Raw genomic sequence first — 10,173 nt, 5'->3', positions numbered from 1 at the left:
TGTTGCTTGTTCTGACACCTTACTCTAACTGTAATTGGTCTTTCCCACCATACTGGCAGAACTGGGCCCTGGCAGTAAACCTAAAGAAGACAGAAAAAGCCCAGAAAAAGCCCAGATGTCAGGAACGCACCTGCCAGTTTAACCTGGACTGCACTGCCCTGGAGCACACACAGCAGTCACTGCATCAGGCAGTTTCAGCACAACAATACTGTACAAGACAAACACACACACACACACACACATACACGCACACAAATGTGCAGTTTTTGAAAGCTTTCTGCGGTCCAGAAAACAAAAACCTGCAAGACAAACCACAATGACCCTCGGTACATAGGAAACAAAAAAAACGCAGATGTGGGGACCCAACCTACAGAAATTATAGACCATGGTATACGACACACATTGCATCACACCCTGCTGCAAGGCTGCAAACCAGAGTGTCCATGCTGACCACTGTTCATGTCAAAAATACCTACAATGGGCACACAAGCGTCTGGACGATTGGAAAGCCACTCATTAAACACTTTCATCTGAACTTTTGATTCTGATTTTGATATCTGGTGGTGAGCCAAATCACCTCACGTCTTCACCTTTCAGAGCCTGGCTGAAGCCAGTGCTAACCCAACGCTATGTCACCAGTAGGGCTTAATCTGCAAACTCTACTGATGGAAAACAGACAAAAAGGACACTTTTCTCTGCACTGCACAAAAGAGATACAGCAATCCTTGTTCTGCAAGTTTCAAAAAGGAGGACACTTTTCTCACCAGGGAACAAAGTGTGCACTGTATGGCTTCACACGTCACAGTTCGGGTGCCACCTCGGCTAATTACATGTCTACACAACAGCAACACGCAGCTTCAAATGTCAGCTTTTGACATTATTAATGAGTAGGGGTTATACAAAACCTGCAGGGTGTGGTACTCACTTTAAACCAGCAAACAGGCCACAGAAAACAGGCCCAAACAAACCTGCCAATCATCATGCCTGTCCAAAAGCCGGAGGAACACCATAATTTCAGGCGCCCTAAATCCATTCATTGCCACACTGGTTAGAAGCAGCACAGTAAGCTATAATTAATCACAACAGCTCTCTGGCGTCATCATGGAAATCTCAACTCATATTAAAACAGTTAGACCTGTTAAACCACTAAAACAAATATTTGCTCTGAAACGTGAGAGGTTGAGGCAAGCTGTAATAAAACACGCTCGCACCAAGTTCTTACGCCTTGTAGCTCCACCAACATAACAGCGATTAAATCTACAGGTAATAAAAAAGCCCCTCCTTAATGTTCTTATGTCAACGTGAGCGTAATCCATGACTCAGAACAAAAAAAACCCACTAATCTATTTATCACACGCAAGCAAACAATAGTGGGCCGACCTGAAAATACAGTAAAAGTGCTGAACGCCGGCGTACAAGTTTATCTTTCCACCAAAAGCTTTAAATGAACATTTACAGATCCGCAGCCCATTTTTGCCGATTGACTTATTAATTCAAATCTGACTCTGAATGCCTGCCTGTAGCCGGGATAATTATTAGCGGGGGGAGATCAAAGGCTCCACATTATGGTCCCATTCCATTTTCTGCTGATGTGTGTGATCTGCCTCCTCTTTGATGTTGTAAGCTTTTTCAGTTAATGTACAGAGGATAAAAATACTACACCATGTAATCTGGCATTTATCCCACGGGAGCAGAATTCCAAAATGTGACACATGTCAAGAAGTAAAAAAAAAAAAAAAAAAACAGAGAGAGATAGAGAAGGAGAGAGGAAGAGAGAGAGAGAGAGAGAGAGAGAGAGATGGAGGGGAAAGGAAAAAAAACTTGAAAGAAAGGCAGTGTTTCTTCCCCAAGCTCGCGCTCCCCTATCTCGTTGCACATCTTCAAAAAAGCCAGAGGTTTTAAATGTGGGGGGAAATTCAGGCTTTTCATTAAAAATGATAAATACGTGATGCTCCTCGAGTGGAGACGGTAATTAGAGCAGCGTGATGAGCTGACACACACAGCTGCGCTACCTGAGGCCTCTGTCGCTCGCCCACTTTTATTCCCCTAAATGATCTTCTGCCTTTCAGAGCGCTGACAAATCCTTCTCCAATATTTTAGAACTCTTTACTCCCCCATCTCTCTCACTCTATAAATAATATATATACACTCTATGAACAAAAATATTGGGACACCTGCTCATTTCTTTGTTTCTCCGAAATCAAGACTATTAAAAAAAAAGTATCTACTGTCCAGGGAAGGCTATTTTACTAGATTCACTGACAAGACCATTGGTAAGGTCAGGAAGTTGGAAGATCACCAGCCCACCTCATCCCAAAAGTATTGGATGGGGCACCATCATTACAGACAACACAGCTCAATGCTTTATACCCCTATAGCCCACACCTGGCATTAAACACAGTGCCAATAGGTTCATGTTTATCTACTCCACACAGTTCTTTTCTATAGGAAATACTTCTCTACATGCACTAGACAAGCTATGTGTGTGCATTAGTGATGGGTGTGGTCAGTGATGGGTGCACCCTTTAAAAGCAGCTGAATGCATTCATTAGATAGGGGTGTCCACAAACATTTGGACATGTAGTGTATGTTTGAACAAACATTGTTACTGACTTGTTTATATCTGCAATCATTCTTCTCAGACCTGCACTGAGCTCCTTGGACTGGACAACATCGCCCTGGAGCACATGCTGTAGTACTCTTTGCTCGGCCTCACCATCACAGCGAATGCACTAAAGGAAAAAGCTTGCAGGGCTCTGTTCGCAATCAGGAGGAGACTTCCCATCTCAATCTGGTGTAAATGATTTGGGCAGTGGTGAGCTACACTAGATGGGACAAGCATCCAACAGAAGCCCCACATGCTAAATTCTGCAGAATGATCTTTAAACTGTATAGACACAAAGTAGTGCATGCAGGGCAGAATTACTCCTATAATAAACATTCAAAAAGAACCCCGCATTTCTGGATGCACTTGAAGATGAGCTCCAGAGAAACACTGCAGTTTAGGGTGCTACAGAGCCAAGAACTGACCCCTGAAGAGAGTCTTCTCAGCTGGTTCTGAGGCTCTCTAACCCTTAAACAGAAATCCTAACACACCACAAGCTTATAGCACTACCCAACCATCATGACCAACTACCAGCTCAGAGACTAAAGCATGGCCATAGAAACGGGCAGGTATAAAAATCCAGGACCGACTGTGTGCTCACTGTGAGAAAGAGACAAAAAAGAAAATGAAGGAGAAAGAGAGAGAGAGAGAGAGAGAGAGAGAGAGAGAGAGAGAGGAGGGGAGTGAGAGAGAGAGAGAGAGAGAGAGAGAGAGGAGGGGAGTGAGAGAGAGAGTAAGGGAGAAAGTCTGTGTGTAAGTAAGTGAGACCGAGTGAAAGAAGAAATAGAGTGGAGGGAGAGTGTAAGAGACAGAGGGAGAGAGAGCGAAAGAAGGAAAGAGGCGGATGAGACAGAGATGGAGAACAAAGTGAGAGTGAAGTAAGAAGGATAGATAGAGAAGGAGAGACAGCGAGAGAGGGAGATAGGGAGAGAAAGAGAGAGAGAGAGAGAGGGGGGATAGAGAGAAAGGGGAGAGATGGAAAATAAAGTAAGACAGGGCGAGAGAGAGGGAGAGAGGTAGAAAAATGGAAAGAGGGGAAAAGAACGAGAGAGAGAGGGGTAGAGGGAGAAGGGAGAGAGAGAGGGAAGGAGAAAAAGAGAATGGGCGAAAGAACAAGAGAAAAGGGGAATGGAGAAAGAGAGAGTGAAGATACAGAGAGAGAGAGTGTGTGTATGTGTGTGTGAGAGAGAGAGAGAGAGAGAGAGAGAGAGGGATGGAGAAAAGAGAGTGGGTGAAAGAACGAGAGGGGGGATGGAGAGAGAGAGGGGAATAAAGAAAGAGTGAAACAAGAAAGGGATAGATGGAGATAGACGGAGAGATGTAGAGAGAGTGAAAGAGAGAGAAGAAGAGACAGAGAGAGAGAGAGAGAGAGAGAGAGAGAGAGAAGAGACAGAGAGAGGGAGAGAAAAAGATACAGAGAGAGAGAGAGAGAGAGAGAGAGAGAGAGAGAGAGAGACAGAGAGAGAGCGAGAGAGAAGAAGATACAGAGAGAGAGAGAGAGAGAGAGAGAGAGAGAGAGAGGTGAGGAGAAAAGAGAGTGGGCGAAAGAACAAGAGGAGAGGATAAAGAGAGTGAAACAAAAAAGGGAGAGAAGGAGAGAGGTAGAGAGAGTGAAAGAGAGAGAAGAGACAGAAAGAGAGAGTGTGTGAGAGAGAAAGAGAGAGAGAGATTTAATACAGTGGAGACAGAGAATGGGAGAGAGAGTCAGGGGGGAGAGTGAGAGAGTGGGAGAGAAAGTAATGTATGAGGATGAGACTAAAAGACTGATCCTCAGTTTGACTGTGTGTAAATGACACATTTATTCAAATGTGGAAGAAGCTTGTGTGTGCAGGCCTGCTCTCAATATGGGGGAAGAACATGGAGAGACAGTGTGTGTGCTGTACGAGTGTGTGTGTGTGTGTGTGTGTGTGTGTGTGTGTGTGTGAGAAAGAGAGAAAGAGAGAGTGTGTTAATGATATATCTTCCTACATTGGGCCTGTGATTCCAATTTGGAAGCTGTCAGTGGAGGGTGATGGAGTGTCGGAGCTGGGGGCTTGATGTGTGTGTGTGTGTATGTGAAAAGGGCAGCTTCTATAGGAGCCCAGCAATGCCTCTGTCATCACACACACACACACACATATACAAAATGTCACAAACATTCACTAAAGCCCCCCCTCACACACACTCATGGCATCCACAGGCCCACACACGCACACACAGACCCCAGCATCACCCCCTTTCACTCATTTCATACATGTCCAACCGGAGAAATGAAGGAAAGCAAAAAAGGGAAGTGAAAAATGTGCCGTGCCGAACATTTCACTCTCCCAAAAAAAAAAAAAAGAAAAGATAAAAAAGGGGTGGCATTACAGCTGTGGGGGGAAACGCTGAATTCAGCAGCTAAAAAAATCCATTCAGCCATCTTGAGTATTCATAGTGAACGCTGTGCATTCTGAATTAATTCTCTGTGAAGAGATGAGCCCAGCTGTCAGCGTGGATAGGGGCTTTAATTGCACTCGTCTGGGGGTTTTCGGTGGGGTGATGGTGGAGGGGAGTTACGGGGAGGTAACTGAAATGCAGGGATGTGGCATTCACTAATTGAAAGATTTCTCCTCACATCGCAGGTTAGAGCACAGCACATGCCTGAGGAGCCATTGAGGAGGTGTCGCATCATTGTGAAGGCAGATGAAAGCCAAAGACCTTGGCCTTCCGCAACACCTCATTCTGCCACGGCTCTGCAAGAAGCTAATACAGCAGCTTACATCTGGACATGCTCGCATGTGCACACGCGACAGCCCTCCATGCAGCAGCCTATCAGTTGTCAAAGTCAAGCCGCTTCTACATCACCTGGCACAGAATATTTTTTTTTGATTGGATACGATCCAAAAGCTTTAAAGTGTGCTGAGGACCTATATCACATTACAACTGCTCTATAACATGCTCGGGTGTGAGACTTGAGCTGTTTTCACATGTGAACTCCGGAAAGTTACCCTTTCATACATGTAGCGTACAGACGGAGATTGTCCATGACAGACTACAGGAAATGTACCGCAGGGTTTAGGTAAGGGGGTAGCGCGCGCAGGAGGTACGGCCGGATGCAAAGAGTATGCTGCGAAACCAGTAGTGTTGTGTTTACAGTGCATCGAAGATGGCAAATGAGGCTACCGACTCATCCATAATGATGTCATCGGCATGAAAAATTTACTTTATATCCAATCACACATACGACTCACATAGACTCAAATAGGACTCACACCCCAGAGTCATAAGACTCAAATAGGACTCAAACCCTAGAGTCTCAAGACTCAAATAGGACTCACACCCCAGAGCCTGAAGACTCAAATAGGGCTCACATCCCAGAGTCTCAAGACTTAAATAGGACTCACACCCTAGAGTCTCAGGACTCAAATAGGAATCCCAGAGCCTGAAAACTTAAATAGGACTCACATCCCAGAGCCTGAAAACTTAAATAGGACTCACATCCCAGAGCCTGAAGACTCAAATAGGGCTCACACAGTAGAGGCTTAAGACTCAAATAGGGCTCACACCCCAGAGCCTTAAGACTCAAATGAAGAGACAGAAGATTGGAATAGAACCTATGCCCCAGAGACTTGAGACTCAAATGGGACTCACAGACTCAGAGACTACAGACCCAAGTCAGACTTGCATCTAGAGACTCAAGACTCTATTCAAATTTACTTTTCAAATGTATTAATATAGTACTTCTTACAACAAAACAGCTCAGACTCATCTCAAGAGATTCCAGACTTGATTCAGGACTCACTAAGGACTCAAGACTCAACTCAGACCTAAACCTAGAGACTGGACTGGACCAACTTGGACTTACACCAGAAACTTGAGATTTGACTTGGGCGCTCTATAATGTCAATAGGCTTCCTCTGAAGGCCTAGTAGGCCTTTGAGGGATTCCTAGTTGTGATTATAATTTTTTTAATCTGTTATCTGTTTTCAATGGATACCATCACCAAATCCCTCCATGTTCGAGTCTTCAAATACCCTGTACCCATATACTGTAGTTACTACTGCTGAATTGCTACTGACATTAGAAAAAAACGTTGGGGTGGAGTGTAAAGTGTGGTCCGGTTGCTGGCAGCAAGACGTCAGGGTAGGCCCAGGAGGCAGCGCAGGCACTGGCTTTGTACTGCTCCCTTCGGCTGTCTTCAGGGCTTGGGTCTCATGGGTCTCATCAAGGTGCCATAACTGAGTAAATGTAACCATGTTTATGACACTAATAATATGCATAGGAGAAGCACAATATAGAAAGACGAACATGAACAATTTAAACCTGAGCGTAGTACAGCTAAATAATACACACATAGGTTAACAGGAGCTCGAACTTAAACATAAATCATAAACCACTGTTATAAAGTTAATCTTAGTAATATATCTCATTAATTTCCTGCAGTCTTTGAAAGGGGTTGTATACATGTACTGAAAATGCACAACTAATTCATTATTAATGAAAGGGTTTGTTGTAAATTTGTATATTGAGTAATAAATACCAGCACACACTTCAACAACAGTGAACTATCAGTCACTATCATGCACATCTGTACATTTTCAAATACTGAGGAACAAATGACTTCTTCATAGTGACTTCTTCCGTAATGATGGTTAGCTAATGAAGTATTAACCGAAACATTAATGTCAACAAAGGTCTTTCCTGTTATTGTATCATGAGTTTAGCTATTATGGAGACTATTAGCAAATTAACTGTTCCCTACCTGCTAGGAAAGCAGCATAGACCAGCAGACTTAGTCACCAGCGAAACCAGCATACTTTCACTGTCTGAAAAAAACCTTGTATCTCCAAAATAGCGGCTTTACAGAAGAAGAAAAACTTTTAAACTTTCAGTAAAAGTCAATGTAAAACAAATGTATTACAAGTAATTTTAGAGCATTTTTACACTGATGTAAAAAACAACTGTTAGATTTACAATATGTCAAAAAGTATATAATTTTTGAAAAAATGAAGAGAAGGCTCTCACTGATGTCAGCAAAAAGGGGTTAAAAAAATTAAAACATCCTCATTCATAACCATTTATTTTAAAACAGAAAGTGCCTTTATCTACTCAATATCTGCAATATGTAAAAGTTGCAGAAGAATATGCATGCTCATGAATCAGGCAGTAACCGACTCACAGTCACAGCAATGCAAACTCATATCAATAAAACAAACAATGTGGAGCATTTTAAAGTGCACAGTTCACACTAAACTGGATACTGTAATCACACATACTGTATATACAGTAGGCTGGATACACTACATATCCAAACACGCATTCAGCTACTTTAAGTTGCACCCATTGCTGACACAGTTGTGCAAATGCACACACAGCTTGTCTAGTCCCCGTAAAGAAGTATTTCCATATAAACATGAACCTAGTGGCACCATGGTGTGGGCTGAAGGGGTATAAAGCCTCCAGCATTGAACTGTCGAGGAGTGGAACTGTGTTCTCTGGAATGATGGATGGTGCTCCATCCAATACTTTTGGGATGAGTTAGAGATGAGGTGGGGTGGTGATCGTTTGATATCCTGCCCTCATTAACATGCTTGTTGCTCAGATCCTAACAGCAATTCTCCAAAATCTTGTAGAAAGTCTACCCTGGACTGTAGCGACAGTTACTCCAACAAAAGCAAAAAACAAACCCTCCGATTTCAGAAGAAACAGTGAATGAGTAGGTGTCCCAGTACTTTTGTCCATATAGTGTATGTGTTACTGTTTTCCTTAGGACTACGACTCTACGACAGTGTCAAAAACCACATATGCAAGTGCCTTTTGGTCTGCTGGCTTTATAAGGTAGGCACCCCACTGACTGTTCGCCACTGCGGATCCACCCTTGGACCATCCAGATAATTATCATATGAACAAGACTTTAATTTTAGAAAATAAACTAAGACAAATATTACAAACAACTGAGAGGAAGATCATCATGACCTGGCCTGATGAAAATGTTACCTACACTGAAAATGATTTACTAAACTAATTTGTAAAGGATAATAAGTAAGAAATTAAGGGAAAACCAGTAAATACGACTGTAGGTGGAAAACTGAGCAGTGGACTCCCAGCTTTGTTGTTACTGTACCAACAGTAGTCCTCTATCCTCTTGCTACCAGGAATTACCTTCAGCCATGGAACTCCTCTTGCTGCGTTCTCTTCACTGGCTTCCTGTAGCTGCTGCCTGCATCAGATTCAAAACCCTGACTCTGGCCTACAAAGCCAAGAATGGACCATTTCCTCCGTACTTGATGGCAATGGTCAAAAGCCGATCTGTACCAAGAGCCCTTTGAGCTTCAAGTACAGTTTGGCTTGACCCACCATCCTTTAAGATCCACAGAAGACGAGCGTCCAGGCTTTTTTCAGTCCTGGCACCGAAGTGGTGGAACGAACATCTCACTTGAGTCGCTTGCTGTCTTCAAATGCAGACTGAAGACACACCTCTTCTAAGAGGACTTGGGTGAAGTGTAGTGTCTCCATATGGACTGTTGTATTTAGTAGAGTCTAAGCTTAGATGTATCATTAGGATTCTAGCTAAGGGTATTTTCTGAGTCATTAGTGAAGCACTTCACTGCTCTGGATAAGAGCATCTGCTAAATGCCTTAAATGTACATGTTTGTAAATTTCCTTGCTACCTACATTGGCCTTGTAGCTCCGGTACAAAGCTAAAGAAGCTACTTTTAGTTACCAAACACGTCTTGGCCGACTGACACGTCTCTTTAGGTTGACAATAGGTAGGTTTTACAACCATTTTGGTCCACAGAAGTATAAAGATAAACCATAACATAACATAACATAACAACCTCCTTACTGCGCTCCTGCTAGCCTGCCTCTTCAGAGGAAAAGGGTTGGAAAAACGGTTGGCTTAGGACAAGATCCATATTTCTGTTGCTGATGTCACACAAAATGAGAACGAAGCAGTGTTAGTTTTTTTTTTCTTTTTCTGTAGCCCAAGGCTAAAACAGGGCTGAAAAAAGAAAATCTGCTCCACCCATCCCTTTGAACACGGCTAATGCTAGCATGCAGGGGACAGGCACAATGCTAACTGTGTTTTGTAAATGTCAAGGATTTCAAAGCTTGCCATAATGAAAGAAAATGAGCGTCATGATCTCTGCTGAATATTAAAATCAATTATCCTTTCTTTATAACACACATGCCTCTTGTTAGGCAATTAGCCATAGCTAGCTAATTAGCCTGAAAACTTTTGTGGGAGATGTAAGGGGATAAAAACGAACCGGGCGGGGGAGAACGAATGAGGGTGAGGATAGGAAAGGAAAGAAGAGGAAGGGAGACTAGAGCTGGTCTTGCTGGCTGTTGGGCTTCAGCGGTGCCCCGAGGCGGTGGAGACAATAACTGACACATTTTCTAACCTGGCGTAGTGATGCCCCGTCCCGCTCTGCAGCCCAGGCCAGGCTTCCTCCCCCAGCGCCCAACACACTCCTTTTATCCCCTATCCATCAGAGAAAGCTGACAGCCCGGCCCAGAGGGGCCCACGCCACACACACACACCCACCAACCAACCCACACATACACATACACACACACACACACACACATACAGAGATGCACAT

Source organism: Salminus brasiliensis, chromosome 1 (genome assembly GCF_030463535.1).
Source record: "Salminus brasiliensis chromosome 1, fSalBra1.hap2, whole genome shotgun sequence".
Lineage (NCBI taxonomy): Eukaryota > Metazoa > Chordata > Actinopteri > Characiformes > Bryconidae > Salminus > Salminus brasiliensis.
This window is presented reverse-complemented; position numbering follows the sequence as displayed.